Here is a 19060-nt window from a genome sequence, read left to right on the forward strand (position 1 = left end):
ATGACAAACATACAAGACATCTGAAGCAGGCACCCTGCGGCCTCTCTCCAAGGAGGCCTTCTAAATACCAATGGCTAGGCACCCTGTTTAGACTCAAAGCCTCCCTCCTCATCCTCCAGCCCCACTTCCTTCTCACCCTGACCTCCCCTGGTAGAAGCTGCATCTTTAGTTCATTGGCTGAAAAGGTCCCATGAGAATCGATGGATCTCAGGCAGAAAGAAGCTCCTGAGACCATCTATGACAGATGCCAAGTGGGTCACCTCTAGCCTGTAGAGGTATTATAGTTATCTGCAGGATATGTTCAGAAAATTTGAGCCAAAAATTTAAAAACCAAAAACTGTCACATAAAATCCCAGATTTCTGGCTTCTCCTTTCAAAAAAGAGAGGATCTGTCAACATGGCCCCTGTTCATGTCTGAAAATAATCAGCTGGTGCTAAGAAACAGCTGCCCTTCACAGGCAGGCTTGGCTATTCCAATACGCCACAGTCCCTATCGCTCCCCATCATCCCAACACAGAGAAAAGCTGTGGTGATCACTGTCCTCGTGTTATTTTGTTAGAGATACAAAAATATTTCCCTCTCCCTATGATTCTAACAAAAGTGGAAAATTTTGTTCTAAGGGGTTGAGCTCTAAGAGGGGGGAATAAAGGTATAAGCACATATAGCAACTTAAGTTAGTGACCTCATTTCTGTAGACATTTGCAACCCTTGAACAAGAATATCACTCCCATTTTACATAAGTGAAAGGAGGAAACTGACTTACCTACTCCTACAGTTAGAACTGGCTCTGGCTCTAGAACTAAGGTTCAACCCGGGACTCGTTCACTATGCCCCCCTGCACAGCAGTCTTCTATTACAAAGCAAAAAGTCAGTTTTATATATATACATATACACACAGGGGGGGTGTGTGTTTCTCTCAAAGCTAAATACTCAATTCAAGGAAACACAGTCGAAGTAGCCAACCTACTCTGTACTAAAATGCTGGCCATACCTTCATTTGCCAAAGAATGTAAGAGTAAGTTATATCAGGTTCCCTACGGGCCTGTTTCCTAATGTGACATTTTCAATACAATTGTGCTGCTTTACACACAGAAGTAGTTGTCACAAATACCATGAATTGGCTACTTCAAAAGTGCTCGGTTAACATTCCAAACTGCCTGAAACACTCTTTATGCTAGAAAAATGTCCCTGAATATGCATCTAGAATACAAGGCTATCCATAAGCTTATATACAGGTACGACCACTGTAATAAATGAACAGTGTTCAACTATAAGGTCACGAAGGGAGTTATTTATATCGTTCCCCTCAAAGAATGTGTTGATTCTCTCACTCAGCAGGTATTTACTGAGTCCTATTACACGCCAGGCAGCAGGTGAGGTGATGGATACATGAAGAGATTCAGAAACTCAAAGACTTCTAAAACAACAGGTGAATATAAAAATCTGGGCAGGCGCAGGTGCCATGGGAGCCCTGAGTAGGGGCTCCTAGTGCAACTGAGGGGAAGAGACGCACCCTAACACGGCCAGGCGTCAGAGGAAAGCCTGAAGCAGGCATGGGAGTGCGGCAGGCAGGGGGCCAACCAAGGGGAGGTGGGAATGACAGGGACAGTGGAGCTGGAGCAAAACTTATGGACAGCCCCTTCAATTTATACTGTCCAGACCTTGTATTATCTTACAGGTCTTAAAAACTCCACCTTATGCCACCTGACCCAGCAGCATCTATCAAGACTTGATGCACAGCCCACATGTGCTCTCTTGAATGTTGACCTTGCCAAGTGCCCAGATCAAAAATGCCACTAGTTTCAGCCCCGCTGCCAGGCCACGCCCATCTGTCACTCCCTCAGGGCAATCAATGCTGTCCCAGAGTCTGCAGGACCCTAGAAACAAAGGGGTCGAAACACTCAACCTTCCTGTATTTCCAGAACCTCCATGATGTCTGAGAAGACAGTAAACAGATTTTTCCCTGTGCCATCACGAGATGGTCCTGTCTCTACCTCGAGACCTGGATTTCTACAGCCAGAATCTACCATGCAGTCGAGACTCAGGCAGCAAGTTTTGTGAGAAAACGTTCCAAAACATCTGCCCATCAAAATGCCCGTGTATTTGCAGGGCAGCAATGGAGACAGAGGCATAGAGAACAGACTTGTGAACACAGTACAGGAAGGAGAGGGCGCGATGACTTGAGACAAGAGCACGGAGACATATGCCTCCCCCTGTGTATAACAGATAGCCAATGGGAATTTGCCGGGCGACACGGGGAGCTCAACCCAGTGCTCTGTGACAGCCCAGAGGGGAGGGATGGGGAGGGACATGAGAGGGGAGTTCAGGAGGGAAGGGACACAGGGATGCCTATGGCCAATTCATGCTGATGTATGGCAGAGGCCAACACAATATTGTAAAGCAATTATCCTCCAATGAAAAAAAAAGAGAAAAAAAAAAAAATGCCCAAGTGGAGGTCCCCGCTTTCTTCAAGGAGAAGAAAGAGAGGAGCCTCCAGCCTTGATCCAGGTGTGGCAAAGCCAGGGCAGCACCCCCGAATGACAAGCTTTGGAAAAGGGCCATAAAGAGAAGTGAAGACCAAACACACGGCCATGGTTAGGGATCAGGGTCAAGGTCTGTACAAGGACACAAGGATGCATCTCTGGATCTGTACCCTGCTGGGCAGGTTCCCAAATCTGGCTGAAAATTAGAATCACTTAGTGTTCTTGCCTGGAGAATCCCAGGGATGGGGGAGCCTGGTGGGCTTCCGTCTATGGGGTCGCACAGAATCAGACACGACTGAAGCAACGTAGCAGCAGCAGCAGAAAACAAAAACCGCTTCTTGGGCCTCAGACCTATCAAATCAGAATCTCTGGTTTGGAGCTGTAGGAATTATATAGGTGATTCTGATGCCCAGACTCTGATACTCATTTAGAAAAGGGTCACCTCTCACCTTTTTCCAGAACAACCTTTCACTCTTCAGAACAATGTCAAGGTCATTAGTTGAGCATCTTTCTGGCAGGATTCAAGAATGTAGGCTTTGGGGGAGTTGCACATCCTTAGTCTGTTTACTTACTACCCTTACCTCATACTGTCACCACGATCACTTAACTCCTTTTTACTTAAAAATAGAATGGCAGCAGCCAGGATGGCAACTGGGTAAATGAAGCCAGCCTCCCTCTCTGCCCTAATCCCTGTATACCATGACCCAATGCCAGGGCACCCAGACTATTGGAGTTATCCAGTCTCAGCAAATCTGAGCCCTTTTACACCTATGTCGGCTCACCCTGACAGAGCAAAGGGTCTGGGAGCATCTGGTCACCAACATGGCCTTTGAGGAGCAGCTCCAAGGCACACAGTACTCTGATCAGGTCCCTACTGCCCACCAAAGAGCAGGCCACTGCAGATCGATGAGACGTCTGGAAACCTGCCAAGCTGGCCCAGCACTTCTCTTCCCAGCTTCCCACTTGCGGTCAAGAAACGGCCTGAACAATCTCAAGCCAAGAATGGCAAAGTAAATGCTGTGTACCACAAGGATGACAGATTGGAAGAAGCCTGTTTCCTGAATGGACCAGCCTAGACAGATCTCTTCTCTGACATCAACAGATGCTACTGGGTGACCTTCAGACAGCCCAGCACTGGAGAAAACCACAGCTGACCAAGGTCAGTCTCCCTGGCTGCAAGGCCCAGCAGCAATCCATCGTATCCTTTACCAGAACAAGGAGACAAGCAGCCCCTTCAGTCTAAGGGCTCTCCTCTCTGGTCATAATGCAAATCTGGAAGGGCCCAGTGGGGCAGGAAGTCTAGCAAAAGCACAAGATGCTTCTGGGGGGATAAGCAATACAAAATTTCTTGCAGTACCTTATATCCTTGCATAAAACAAGAGCTTTCTCTGACCTAATCCTCCAAAAGACATCACAAGAGTTGCTCAAAGCCCTGCCAAATACCCTGAACCATCAGCTCCCTCATCTATATCCTCATCTCTAGCCCAACCCAAGAACATGGAACAATCCTGGATGTTGGGAAAGTCACCCTGGCCACCTTCATTCCTACTCAACACCAATCCAGACTGTCCAGCCAACTCTGGACCAACAAAAGCCCCTCTGGATACATTCATAACTACTGCGTATCTCTCCTTCAGAGCACAAATCATTTATTTTTATGTTGTTTTCCCACTAACATATGGATAAGGATCCATGCTGCTGTCTGTTTTGTCTTTGTGTTGTTGTTTAAGCTCTTTTGTTTGCTTGACTGGTGATCACTGTATCCCAAGTGACTTCAAACCCTCTAGGTTCCTTCAATGTATACCACAAATTTCATGCCTTTCAACTAAAGGATGACCAAGTCAATCCATTCCCTAACCACTGAGTCTTGCCACTGGCCTCTGGAATCTAATTAGTCACATCCATCAATTAGTCCACTAATTCAGTAGACTAGGAAGGACTTTGCTCAGAAGGTCAGTGTAGGATTGGTAAAGCACTAATCCAGTTGTATTCCCAAGGTCAAGTTCAACTGCAAACGTTAAAATCAGCAAGGAAAGGTTTACCAAGTGATGAGGAGAGAAGAGTCAAGACATGCAATCTGAGTTCCTAATGGACCCTAACCCTCAACTTGATGCTCAAAGCACCTGTTCTCTGCCTTTGAGGGATGGTGGGGCCTGGCTCCTATCTCCCACCAGGAATCTAATCATAATTCTGGCTATGAGGCTTGATGTGACACAGCTTCAAATTTCTGGGACTGCTCGATTGCCAGAGCTGTTTCCTATTACTCTTCAGCTCCTATAAACTTCTGGGTCCCTGACCATTGCCTGAAATTCTGGTTTCATGCCCTCCCCAACCCCTGCTACTTCATTCGTGTGTGTCCTAACTCCACCTGACCTTGAGGCATCCTGCCCATGACATTCACCCAGATCCTGGCTCTACCCCTCTGCACACACCCCTCCAAAGCCTGGCACACAGGAGTGTCCACTGAAGGTAACTCGAACTCCAAGGCCCAACTTTCTTCCCAAGCTCATGGGAGACTCTCCACCCTCACAAACTCTAACTCCTCCATCAATAAACCCAGATGGTCCAGGCGAGAAAAATCAATCCCCAACTGGCCTTGAGGCTGACCAGTTCAGGAAAGAAACAAACCACAATGATTATCTTTCCTTTTTATGCAGATTTTAAAAATCATATTGCATTTATTACTTTAAGATGTCTTTAACATATACAAAACGAACTGTTTTGACCTCTGAAAGCACTTCCCTACTTCTCAGAGCAAATCCCACTGGGTCCAGTGCCACACCCTCAGGACCTGAATGCCACTGAAGCTTCCAAGATGCTCAATACTCAGGTGGCTCCTATCTCCCAAACACTGCTCACCTCTGGTCTTATTGCCCCACTGTCCCCCTTCCAAACCCAGTGGCAGAAGAAAGAGATCTTTGGGAGCTTTTTATAGCTCCCCCACCTACTCCACAGATTCAGTAGGAAGGAGAACGAAGTTTCCAAGTTCTCTGAGTGACACAAAGCTCTTAAAGTAGAATAAAATTAGTCAAAAAATAGCAAAATGATTTTTAGCTCCCTTAAAAAAAAAAAAAAAGCACACCTACTTTATTTAAATGACTCACAGTGACTTCATACTTTCTTCCACTGGGATATGTTTTCCTTCCTCCCAAAGGTGGTAGGACCCTCCTTTCTTCCCATCCACTCCTAAGATAAGATATCTCCACAAGATACTTGGTTCGGATTTGGGGGCCCCCAGGGAAAATCTTGACAATGAACAAGTCAGGCAATATTCTTGCTCCCAGGATGTGATAAATAAGATAATCATGGATTGAAAGTAGTTTTTGTTGGTAGGATTGAAGTTAGGTAGTCAGGGCTGCTGCTGCTGCTGCTAAGTTGCATCAGTCGTGTCCGACTCTGTGACCCCATAGACGGCAGCCCACCAGGCTCCCCCGTCCCTGGGATTCTCCAGGCAAGAACACTGGAGTGGGTTGCCATTTCCTTCTCCAATGCATGAAAGTGAAAAGTGAAAGTGAAGTCGCTCAGTCATGTCCAACTCTTCATGACCCCATGGACTACAGCCTACCAGGCTCCTCCATCCACAGGATTTTCCAGGCAAGAGTACTGGAGTGGGTTGCCATTGCCTTCTCCGAGTCAGGGCTACGCTTAATTAAGAAATGATATTTGACCTGAGCTCTCCCTGGTGAGAAAATTCCAGCCACAATAAGAGACAGGGAAAGAGCTTTGCAGACAGGAAGGAGGAGGAGCAAATGTAGAGACTCACAGGAACGAGCCTTGGGCCACCTACAAGGAGACTCTTCCAGCTCATCTCTCCAATACCCAGCTTTCCATGCATCTCCACAACACCACTAAGCTCACAGCTCAGCAGTGTGGCTCCACCAGGCCTAAAGTCTAATAAACCTTTGCTCAAGGGCTTCCCTGGTGGTCCAGTAGTTAAGAATCCACCTTGAAATGCAAGAAATGTGGGTTCAATCCCTGGTCTGGGAACTAAGATCCCACATGATGCGGAGCAACTAAGCCCATGCACTGCAAGTACAGAGCCCAGGCTCTAGAGCCCACGTGCCGTAACTACTGAAGCCCATGGGTCCCAGAGCCCATGCTCCGCAACAAGAGAAGCCAGTGCAATGAGAAGCCTGCGCACCGCAACTAGAAAAAGCCGGCACGCAGCAACAAAGACCCAGCACAGCCAAAAATAGCTAAATAAAAATTTTTTTAAATAAAGAAACGTTTGTTCAGGCAGCTCCCTCCGCTGCCTTAGTAGCTGTTAGCTCCCTCTTGTCCCTCAAGATCCCTTTGGTTGTGCCCAGTGCCCTTCCCCTCTATCCCAGGGTGATATATCCTGAAATCCTTTAGTCTGTTTCCCCCAACCAACTGTCCCTTGATCACTGGGGTCCAATCTAACTCATCCCTGTTGGCCTTAGACCTGGCACATGGGTGGTACTTAGTCAAGGTGCATTAAATTAAATCACCTCGCACACACACATAAATGAGTGCATCTATAAACTGGTGAGATCTGAATAAGGACAGCAGACTGCAGCAGTGCCCACTTCCTGGTTTGGATGCTGTGCTAGTTATGTAAGATGTTACCACTAGGTGGAAGGGCACACAAGAGCCCTGCATCTTTTGCAGTGGGGAGAAGGACAGTTAACTTCCTATGAGTCTGTATTTCTAAGTTTTAAAATTCTTTTAAAAACCTCAACAATTTTTACCTTTTACATACTCTAGCTTTGTGGTTTCTCCTTAAAAATGGCACAATCTGGTGATACTAGGTTTCAAGACAACAGCAGAGGGGACTGTGCAGTGACTGTTCTCCCTTAGACGGGCACAGCTCTCAGATTCATCTCCCTAAACACCAAAGCCAAGTGTCAGCTGCTATTCCTCGGGGTGCCTGCACTGCATTACCTCCTAGAAATATTTCTCTATCAAAAGTAGGGAAATGAAAGGCCAAGAGGATCTCCTACTTCCAGAAAAAAGGGAGACTGCCACATTTTGGTGAAAAACATTCCCGTAAGTTTGGTTTTGAAACCCCTCCACCCTTAATGGCATGTTACCTGCCCAGCCTGAGGCACTTGAGGTTTGGACCCTGGACTTTTGAGGATCAAAGTTTTTACTCTAAGTCAGCAAATAAATTTAAAAACCAAACCACTGGAAAAGAACGCAGTTTAAATACACAGTATCCCCTTCTGCCCTAAATATCAATATTTTGCTTCTCTCATCTCACCTTTCCTGAGAACACAGGATGCTGCCCTCAGCCACCAAAAGAGAAGGTTCTACCTCGTATGCATGATCACACCCAGATATATAAGCAGCATTTTGTTTTTCCACTGAAATGGCAGTTCTGTTCAGCAGGGGAGGGAAAAGGCCCTTGGGGCATGCCTTCCTCCACCTTTCCCATCACATCTCCACCACCACCTCCCAAAAGGAACGTGCTTGGAATGCAAGTGTCCCTGAGAGGGGGTGGGGCCAAGGCATAGAGCCCCGGAGAACTGCCCAGCGAATGTTTTTAGAGCAGTAGTTTTCAGTCGCTACAGAGTCACCTGGGACTCTAGACGACGCTCCTCAGGTGACACTCTTGCAGACAAGCACAGCACTTATTTCGTCCCTTGGCGTTTTGAAACTATTAATTTAGAAAAACCCCTCACTAACCTGGGCACCAGGGCAGAACACACCTCTCCAGCCAAAAGATGCCAGAGCTGTGTGGTCCGGTAAGGCAGTCACTAGCCACATGTGGCCACTGAGCCCTTGAAATGTGGCTGGTGTGAACTGAGATGTAAAAGGAACATATACCCTGGATTTTGAAGACTTGGTATGGAAAAAGAACACAAAATAGCTCAGTGATTTTTAAAAGTACTGATTATATATTGAAATAATGTTTAAATACACTGGGTTAAAACAAGCATGCATGCTAAGTCACTTCAGTCATGTCTGATTCTGTGCGACCTCATGAACTGCAGCCCACCAGACTCCTCTGACCATGGGATTCTCTAGGCAAGAAAACTGGAATGGGTTGCCATGCCCTTCTCCAGGGAATCTTCCCAACCCAGGGATGGAACCTGTGTCTTTTATGTCTCCTACATTGGCAGGCAGGTTCTTTACCACTAGCACCACTTAGGAAGCCCAGATTTACAAGTATACAGTTAAAATTAATCTCATTTCTTTTTACCTTTTTAGTGTGGCTACTAGAACATTTTTTACTTTTTAATTGGAGGATTAGAAAATCTTAAATGGCACACACGGTTCACATCTATTACACAGCCACACTCAAGGAGACACTCAACATTCTAGGGTGGGGATTAGAATCCTAATGGAAAAATGAGGGCTCTGGTCAGGCCTGTCGAGGCCTACCAAGTACATGATACTCGGCAGGTTCTCGATGTCTCTGAAGCTCAGTTCCTCCCCAGATACAGGCATGAGAACACCCAGCACGCTGGGCCCAGGGAAGTAAAATAAGAGTATCTGGAAGCATCAGACTGATGTCTTCCTAAAGCTGGTACTCAACACTTGTGCCCTTCTTCCACCAGCAACATACAAGAGGGACCAGGGCAGGTCTTCTTTCTGTCCTTGCCTGGTCCCCCAAACACCAACGTTTCCTAGAACCTTCTGGATGTCAGGCCAACCCTTCATGCTTTCCTGCAGAAGTGTTTCTCCCGTGTTCCTAGGAGCCCAGAGAAGGGGCCAGGATGTCCATGCGCAAACCTGCAAGTTCCAGCAGCCTTTTTATTCTTCAGCTACCTTCAGTCACTGAAGAAGTCATCTTAATGAACACGAACACCAGACAGCTGAGCACAGGGATCAATCCAGCCCCGGGAGGGACACTGGCACGAGACAGCACGTTATCTCAACCAAACAGGCACTGCTCCTTCCCTTGGATTAAAAACCTCCCCTGTGCTAAGCCATCTCCATCTCAAACCAGCACAAAAGAGTAATTTCTTGAAGAACAAAAATTTAAATATCCTTCCCAGTATTTCTGTCAGTAAAATATGACCATGAAACTCAACTTGTTCTTCCTTCTTAGGGCAAATCTCTCTATGGGGGAAAAAAAAATACTATGTAAATGAATCACTACATTTTCCCCACTGAGTCTGAACTGTCTCATATTTTTTTTTATTGGAAATAGGGTACAAAGTGAATAAGCATCAAATCTGAAAACTCTGATACATTTTTAAAATTTTCAATGCAGAAAAATGATCGGGGTTTGTTCATTGTAATACAAACTACACGCTGACTCTGGCACATCAGCCCTAAGCCCCTGCACCCAAACCACAGAGCATTTTCCTAGATCACTCCTCCCAAGTCTGCTTCTCACATTCTTCTGCTCCATAGCTAGCCTCCATCTCCCAGATACAACATGCCGGAGTAGCATGACGTAACTGTCTCTATGTAGCCCTGACTTCACTTGGGAGTCATAATCACAATCACATAATCATAATTACAATCCAGCCCAAACAAAATTCAAAATGTTATTGATCTCTTGAATGCCAGTGGGAGGGAATGCAATTCTTAATACATTGGAAAACATCTTTAAAACCCCTCCTCCTTCTCTACCACTTAGTATCCCATACACAGCCAGTGGTCACCCTTCTATAGATTCTCCTCTTCATCTCCCTCCAACCCCCAGCTCGTACACACTTTCCCTCTCTTTTTCTTTAGCCTCTGTTTCTTCTTCTCACCACAAGTATTGGGCCTTTTCAGACGCAAATACAAGCCCACATACACACTCACACAAACTCTGACTGACCCATCTCTTAGTTCTCCAGCACAGCCTCCACTCGTTTTCCCTACATGAAAAAGGCCCAGGAACTGAGCTAACCAGGAGAAAATTCTCCTTAAAAGGTAGGGTAACTGGGAAGGCTGAGTAATAGACAACAATTTTGTTTAGCAGAGAGAAGAGAAAGGCCATGAACACTCACAGTGGCATGTGGCCAAGGAGTGTTAAATGTTACTCCTTAAATCAGCCAGTCCAATTTCAGAAAAGATGCTCTTTATTGACACCCAGATTATACTAATACCTCTGCTGGAGAGACAGCCCAGCACAGCCATGAAGCAGCCAGCCCACCTTGACCTCTAAAAGCTTCTACCACATGTTGACTGTGTATATCGATCATTATACGAATGGGGAAAAGGAGCACGTGGAGAGGGGGCGTTCCGAGGTCTCTGCCTACAGCAGAGAGTCATCCCGGTGCTTGGAGAAGTTACCATGACCTGAATGTGTGGAACAGGGGGCCGAGCACCATATAAAGGACTTCAGAGATAGCTCTGTTTATGCAACAGCTTTGCTCCTTCGTTCACATGCACAGAGGCAGCATCAGAAGCAGTGAGGAGGAAGAGGGAGAAACTATGATGAGAACGACCCAGCCTCTGCTTTCAAGGAAACAAGCAGAGGGGAGAAGAGCTATACAAGGTCAAAACTGATGAAGAATTATGTCTGTTCATGAACAAGGTAAGAAGAGAGGACAGCTGTTGGCCAGGCACAACTGAAAGAACACCACCCTACAGCCTGGCTCTGCCAAGGATTCACTGTGTGGCCTTGGGCAACTTCCTATACCTCTCTTAGCCTATTTCCAAGCCTGCAAAATGAGAAGACTGGCCATAGGCGATTAGTGTTCCTTTCCAGCCCTGATGTTCCACAGTTCTCTGATTTCAAGGATACCTGCCATGCAGGTCATGAACAGGTGGAGAACAGAACAGAACAGCAGGCAGGACGAGGAGTACAAACAATTTCAAAAATCTTAATTACTATGATCACTGTCACTCTGTGAAAATACCCACTGTACCTTTTAGAGCTACAAGCGTGGTCAGAGTTACAGGTCCGTTTCTAGCCCTGTAATACCAGAACAACATGCACACTGTACCTTGAGTAGGCTGCTTGCTAATGGGCCACACTGAAGACACATTAAGAACATGGCCTTCCTCCCACAGTGGTGAGACCCTTCCTTGTCCTAATGAAAGTCAGAGTTCATCAAGCTCCCTGGTTGGCAAATGAGCAGAATGCCTCTCCAAGTCACTGAGCTCAGAGAGGCAGAACCAGGAGAGAAGCCCAGATTGTCTGACTCCACACCTACTGTTAAATGCCAGTAAGAAAACTGTGTGGGAGCCCTGCAAAGCTTGGACACTTAGAAACTCCACGTGGTTGTACCTAACTGGTCTAAGAGGATGGGGGAGGATTGTGTAAAGGGGAAGCTGGGAGCTGCCTCTCCTTCCTCCACCTCCTTGACAAGCAGGGTCATCACCAGCTGCAGGGTTGGTATCCATCTAATATCCTGTTACATGTGTATATATATCCCAATTTTCAGCAATGCAGGTGGTGACTTGTACTCTAGGACTGAGGTACCCCAGAGCCTGGGGTCCCACTGAAATCCTATGCAAATCTGACCACTTTCTAAATGCACATACACAGGCAAGTCATTAAACATCTCAGGGCCTCAGTCTCCTCATCTGTAGAATAGGGATAATAGAACTCTACACCTCACAAGGTTATGAGAAGGATTCAAGGAGGCGATACATGTAAGTGCTTAGTACAATGCCTACAACCACATAAATGCTACAGTTATTATCACTGTACTTTTTCTGGGGAAGAGTCCACAAAGTTTTCATCAGCTTTTCACACCCAATAAAAATTAACGTCAACCCTCTTCCACATGCTATCCTTGGAACAGAACCGAGATCATCCTGTGGGAAGTTTCTCCCTTAGCTTCCTAAGACTTCCTCACTGTTTCAGAAGGAAGGGATGCAAGGCTTTCTATGCTTCCCATCTGTGGAGAGCAGGAGAAAAAGAACTCTGGTGAACTGAATAAGCATTTCTGTGGCTGGGAAATGCCTCCTCAGACCCTTAAGGCCCCACCCTAACAGTGGGAAATTAAAAAGGACAAGACCAGACCCCAACTCCAGTTTCTACACAGCTGGGAATAAGTCCACTCTGTCCTGACCCATTGGGGTGCAGGAGGAGGGCTACAGGTGCTGTGGCCCGGGCCCCCCTCCATCCCAGGTGTCAGACCATCTTTCCTACACCCCCTGCTAGGGAGCTGTGAAGAGAGAAACAACTAACTCCAGGTACACAACAAGGTGATATACTTCACCCAACCGATGGGATGCCAAGAAGATCCGAAGCTGAGGCCCTAGCCCAGGAAGAAAAGTTTGAGGAGGAAAGAGATGAAAGGAAAGTGTAAGAGATGGGAAGCTACTCGGGTCCAGGCTTTGCAGCTCTCTGGTCTCACGACCTTGGACAAGTTACTCACCCTCTGAGTCTCGGCTTCCCTGTCAATAAAATGGGGGGGGGGGGTGCTAATTAACAATCCTTGCTTCAGAGGAGTTATGAGGCTCAAATGAGGTCATCAGTGCAGACATTTAACACATATCCGGCACACTGGAAGTGCTCGCTCAGCTTGATGACCATGAGGAGGATGAGGATGACGAAGGAGGAAGCAGACAAAGGTTAGCACGGCCGCAAACACTTACTGTCCTGCTGTTGTTCACATGTTGTATTAAAAACAAAACCAAGGCAGGCTTGTGGGGGAGAACTACCTGTACCAGAGGGACACACAGGGTCCTGAGCCCAAAATACAGAAGAGCTCTAACTGCAGAACCCCAGCCCACCGTAGGTAACAATGAAGGTGGAGAACACAGCGCCTAATGAAGGGCCTCAAACATCACGCTTTACCCTCAGCAGGAATAGCACCACTTCACAAAATAACCCAGTAACTCGCTAACAGGCATTTAGTCTTTGATCAACAATGAGGGAATTACTATCTAACAAACACGACGTTGGCTTACATGAAATCTTTTAAAGCAAGGCACATTTAGAAGAAAAATAAATACATGTAAAAATAAAAAAGGCACTTTTTTTGACAGTAAGAAAGACTGGGGATATCAGTTCCCAGGGCAGTCCCAGCTCCCACCATCTCCACATTCCAATCTGTCATCCTTCCTGACTCCTCTACCTTGTTACCTCGCTGGCAGACAAGGAGTAAGTTTGGAAGCCACCATGCCTTCCCAAATAATTTCCTCCAATATAAAAGCAATACATGTTCATCCTATAAAGCTGGGAAAACAAAGGAAATCTCAAAGGAAATGATAACCCAACCCCCAGCATTACCATGTTGATCTATCGCTGCCTGTTTCTCAAAGTCAAATCATTTTTAAAGAATGATATCCTATGGCTTTCCTAAGATAGCCAGCACGTCTGAAGATCAGTAAAAGCTGTAAGAATCAAGAAAAGTTTAGAACTGGTTGATAAAAGGGAGACAAGGCATGTGCACACACGCACACACACACGTGTAAGACCTGCCTCTCAGAGATCTCTCAAGCTTACAACACAGGATGGTCACTGTGGCCACCCCTGAGCTAAGAAGTTTAAACTCAGAGGATCAAACAAGAATTCCACCCACTAAAACAATGCTCTTTAAGTATCAAAAAGTCTAGCATTTCAAACAAGTGTTTTTTAAACACACATTGGAAAAAAAAAAAAAATCCCAAACCTAGGATGTGTTCCTTGGCACAAATCTGGGTCAGTTCCTGGTGGGGTTCCAGGCTAGAATTTCAAAAGATATGTAATTATTCCTCATGTCACTGATACCATTCTACCAGACGCAAATAAATCAAAATCATAACAATAAAGAAAAACAAAACTGAACCTCTCTGGCAAACACACTCAGTGCTTAGAAAACATGTTTTTACCAACATCTTTCATGGCTGCCTCTTAAAACCACTTTCAATATCACTTATGCCAAAAAAATAGGAAGAATAATTTGTTGACAAGTTTCAAGGTTGCCCTCATCCGTTTATTGGAGGGGCATCTCAGACAAGGTTATTAGTTCAGCAGGAAAGGACTTTGCAATAGATGAGCACCCAGTATTGGAACAGGGCAGCTCCTGGAGTGAGCAAGCTTCTCACTGCTGGAGGCATGTAAGCAGAGTTGTACAAACCATGTGGCTTCCAAGGTCCCTCACAACTTTAAGATTCAGTCTTTGTTTCAGAGGGCACTGCCCTGTGGCCTTCCCTCATTCTGCATTAAGGAGAAAGATGGCAAGATCACTAGCATGGATTCCAGTAAAGTCTTTTCCAGAGCTCAGAAGGGCCTCAGAGACAGGCAAGGGCAAGAGGCGGGGGTCACTTCCCAGCCAGGAGGAGACAGGCTGGCCCAGAAGAATGGTCTCTAAGACTGAACAAAGAATTCAGAGGTGTCTGTGGGTGGCTCTAGAAACAGGGTGGAATGCCAAGACTTGGGAGTCCACAAGCCATATGTAACAGCTTTTCCGGGAAAGGCAGCACTGTCGGCACTTAATACAGATCCCTCTGGGTCCCCAGGACACAGGCAGCTCTGCCATTGCCCCACAAACCCTGGACATCACCAAATATAGGCAGAAGTCACTTCCTTGAGAATGTCCTAAAGCTCAGAGCTCAAGAAAGTTGCCTCTAAGACCCGCAAAATAACCAAGTCCAGCAAACAATGACATGCAATTAACCAGGATGGTGTGTTTTCTCTATAATCTACAGTAAAAACAAAGAGTAACAAAATAGTTATTGGTCCAAAAAACCCACATCCAAAAGATGGCCTAATTCAACCCAGCTTCTTGGCCCTTGGTTACAGTTGGTCCACGGAGCTAGTAACACATGGCCCGATTAAAACCTAAAACTTAGAATTTTGGACAAACTTTAAAGTTTCATTGGCAAAATCATATAAGGCCAAAAGGTTTGCATGTTATTCCATGTAGGGACCCTCCATGTCCCTTAGGATAAGGCATGACACTTGTGACTTTTGGAGAAGACAGGAATTTTTCCTCCGAAAATAAAGTGTGTGGGCACAGCACACAGAGTGGAGAAGAAGAGCAAAATCCTCAGGTGGAGTCAACAGATAATACCTCAAAGTAGCAAAACATGCAAGCTATTAAAAAACGTGGAATACCAAAAGATGATGGCTATGATTTTGGTATTCATGGCAGGTGAAAGTGAGGCGGTAAATAGTTCTTGTAAGACCTATCTGGTTCTTGAAACCATGCATGCACACGTGTGTGTGTAGCTGCTCCAGTTGTGTCCAACTCTTTGCAACCCCCTGGACTGTAGCCCATCTGGTTCCTGTGTCCATGGGATTCGCCAGGCAAGAATACTGGAGTGGGTTGCCATGCCCTCCTCCAGGGGATCTTCTTAGACCCAGGGATCAAACCCATGTCTCTTACCTCTCCTGCACTGGCAGGTGGGTTCTTCACCACTGCCCCACCTCGGAAGCACACATGAAACCACACGCATGTGTAAATTTGACAAAACTACAAGTTATAAAAAGAAGAAAACGGGGGTGGGACTAGGGTACCTTGGATGTATGTATTTCCCAACTTAAGTACTTTAGGGAAACGATAACACTTAACTGTGGTTTCTCCATATTTACTAACCAGAGTATTATATTCTAGTAACTTTTTCTTGATTAAAGAAATATTGTTCATTGTAAGAAAAAATTGGAAAGTAACACCCCCTCCCAAAAGTGGGGAAGGAGGAAAAACAATTATACAATCACTATCCAGAGAGAACCACTGGATGATTTGGAGGTAGTTTCTTTTTATACATGTGTATAGGTACATATATCAATAAAAAGAGAATTTGCTTGAACTCTTTGGAGTTATCCAATGACCATAAGGTTTCTGTTTTATTTTGGAGAAAGAACATTTTATTTTTTAAAGCATTAAGTAACTTAGGCCTTTGCTTCTTTTATTAGTCAAAATTAAGATTTTAAGGACAAGCATACCAGGTTATCATATTTTGTCTACAGGGTGCATTTACAAAGGAAAAAAAAAGTACTTTTTGGATAGTGGTGTGGCAATTTTCAGAATTCTTAGACATCAAATTGCAGCAGCGGGGTGAAAGCCTTACTGAAAATTGGTTTCACCTCGAAGGGTTTTCCAACCCTCTGCCTGTGTGCCCTGTTTCTCCCCATGCGTGTCTTGCTTCTCTCTCCCTGCCCACTGTCACCAGCTCTCCTCCCCACTCCACACCACTTTCCTGTTTCATTCATCTCACACCTATACCATTCTCCCTGAGACTCTAAAGCTGATGGAATATGGAATTGAAGTCATATTCTTATTACTCTTTGCATTTGCAGAATTGTCTTGAAGTTTAAAACAGGAACATAAAACATTCCATTCACCCATTTTCTAAGGTCCCTGCTGCCTTTTTTTTTTTTTTCCCCTTTTTTTTTGCACAAAGGCAGCTGTAAGTCTGACTAGAAAACCCTCAGAAATAAGAGCTTTGATCCCTGTCTGGAAAAGCCAGTGTAGGCACAGAACAGGCCTTGTGTGGGCAAGGGATGGTTTCCTAGAGAAGCCAGGGAGGAGGACTAAAGTCAAAGTCAACTCACACTTCCCCTGGGGACCTGCAGGAGGAAGGGCCAGGCTCCCCCACCCAGCACCACCCCCTGTGAGAACATCAATAGATCCAGAAGGCAAACCTGGGCTTCCCTGGTGGCTCAGTGATAAAGAATCCATCTGCAATGCAGGAGACTTGGGTTCAATCCCTGGGTGGGGAAGATCCCCTGGAGAAGGAAATGGCAACCCACTCCAGTGTTCTTGCCTGGAGAATCCCACTGACAGAGGAGCCTGGCAGGCTATGGCCCATATGGTCGCCAGAGTCTTAGCAACTAAACCACCACCAAAAGGCAAACCTAAAACCATCAGGGTATCCAGCTAAAGAACTACCTACTCCTCCATCCCTCTGAGAAGGACCTGCATGTTTCTCTGATCATCCAAAACATTTTGAGTCTTTTCTCCCCTACAAGAGCTTCTTCTAAAATCAGGTTACCCCCATCCTATACATATAAGGCTTTTGTAACTCAGATGTTGGATACATCTTAAAAGAACTTCCTAGTTCAGATTAATTGGAAAAATTCTAAGTTCTCTCTTCCAGCCCTAAGAGAACTGCATACTTAACACAGTTGACTTCAACAGCTACAAGGGTCTGATGAAAAAAAATATTGACCAGGCACAATCCTAGGACTGCCTCCCACAGAAAATACAAATCTGATCTGATAACCCTGCCAGCAGTGAATTCACCTGCAGCTTTATCATCCGGCCCTCACTTTCCATTTTAGCTTTAGGCTCCTAATGGGATCCTTCCCCTTAGATGTTTCACTGAGCTCAGGCCTGGGTCACATACACAGTAGTTACAGCATCTACTGCAGGTCCCTGAGTCCATGTCAAGAAACGAATAGATTCCATTTGACAGGCTTGCACTCTAGTAACTCAGAATGGTTCTTAGTCACTGCTGCATTCTTCTTGGTAACAGTTCCAAACCATTTCCTTGTGAAGATATATGAAAATATTTTAAAGAAAGAAAGGAGCATAAATGAGGCAGTTCTGCTTTCCCCCAAGTATTTCCTGAAAAAAGGCCATTGCTCCTATTCTGAGAGATATACCAGTAATTCCCACACCGTGAGTTTTTGGCAAATGAAGCCGGAAACTGGGGGAGGGGCACAGAGGGGCGACTAGACGAGGTAGTTCGGTTCTCAAAGAGCAGCAAGACGATACGAGTTTTTATACGGTGGCAAATGTTCCTGTTGGACTTGCTTCAAACCTGTGTGTGGGCTGATTCTCTGAAATAAACAAAATCCTCTTGTATAACAGAGGTTATGGGGTGACTAAAAGGGTGAAGATCCTGATGGAAAAGAAATCACCCACGAATCACCTTTGACTTTAAATAAGATCACCTTGTGCCTGCATTGGGTCTCAACTCGAAAAACCTGATTAGCAATGTGGAGGGATATCAAAGAGTCTATGTAGCCCTGGATGGATGGATGGATATTGTCCCACGCCCCGCTAGCCCCCGCTTAAGTCCAGTGACAACCTGAGCTTGTCTAGTTTTTGAGAGCATTGAAACACCCTGATCCATGCAGCAAAGAGCTGGGATGCCAACCCTGGCTCCAATCAGCCCCCATATGCCGCCAAGGGAGGCACAATGTCCCGAACAGCAGTTGGCCAAACACGTGAGAGGGAGGTGCAGCTGCCGAGCTTTCATATTTATCAGGAAGAAAGAATGTTGATTTTGCAGATTTTTGATAATGTTTTCCCAGCCAGTGTTATTCCCAACCCATTTAAAAATGCAATCAGAACACCACTCCTTTCCTCATCAGTCTCCTTGAACTTAAATGGTTCCATCCACCTCGGCCCTGGAAACCCTTCTCTCTCTACTGGCCACACCTCAGTTTGGCCGCGTGGAGAAGCAGAGGAAAACCAGGAGCTTTGCAATGGCAGTTTCGGGGCAGGAGGAAGAATATTAAATTCAGACTTGGGCTTAAGACCCTGGCAGCACGTGGTTGCAAGATCTCTGTGGGCTAGCCAGGTTTATCCACAAGGGACTCTCGCAGCTCTGTCGTTGGGTCTGTGGTTGTACTGAATCGCTGCCATGGTCTCACTGTAAATTTAGTAACCCAGATGCAATAAGCTACAAATTAAAAAAGACTAGAGTGAACCAAAAAGTTACTTTAGACTGAGAGCAAATAACGGGCCAAGCACCGACCATCTTGCCGGAGGGAGCTGGCATGCCACCGCATAAGGGATCCAGAGGAGAAAGAGCCCTTTAGAAAATGCTGAGACTTTGCC

General features: G+C 45.8%; 1 protein-coding gene across 10 annotated transcripts in view; it reads right to left on the reverse strand.

Annotated features, from left to right (window-relative positions):
* The window catches only part of SORBS1 (sorbin and SH3 domain containing 1), a 234332-nt gene that overhangs the window by 171768 nt on the left and 43504 nt on the right, over positions 1–19060 (reverse strand).

Source organism: Bos taurus, chromosome 26 (assembly GCF_002263795.3).
Source record: "Bos taurus isolate L1 Dominette 01449 registration number 42190680 breed Hereford chromosome 26, ARS-UCD2.0, whole genome shotgun sequence".
NCBI lineage: Eukaryota > Metazoa > Chordata > Mammalia > Artiodactyla > Bovidae > Bos > Bos taurus.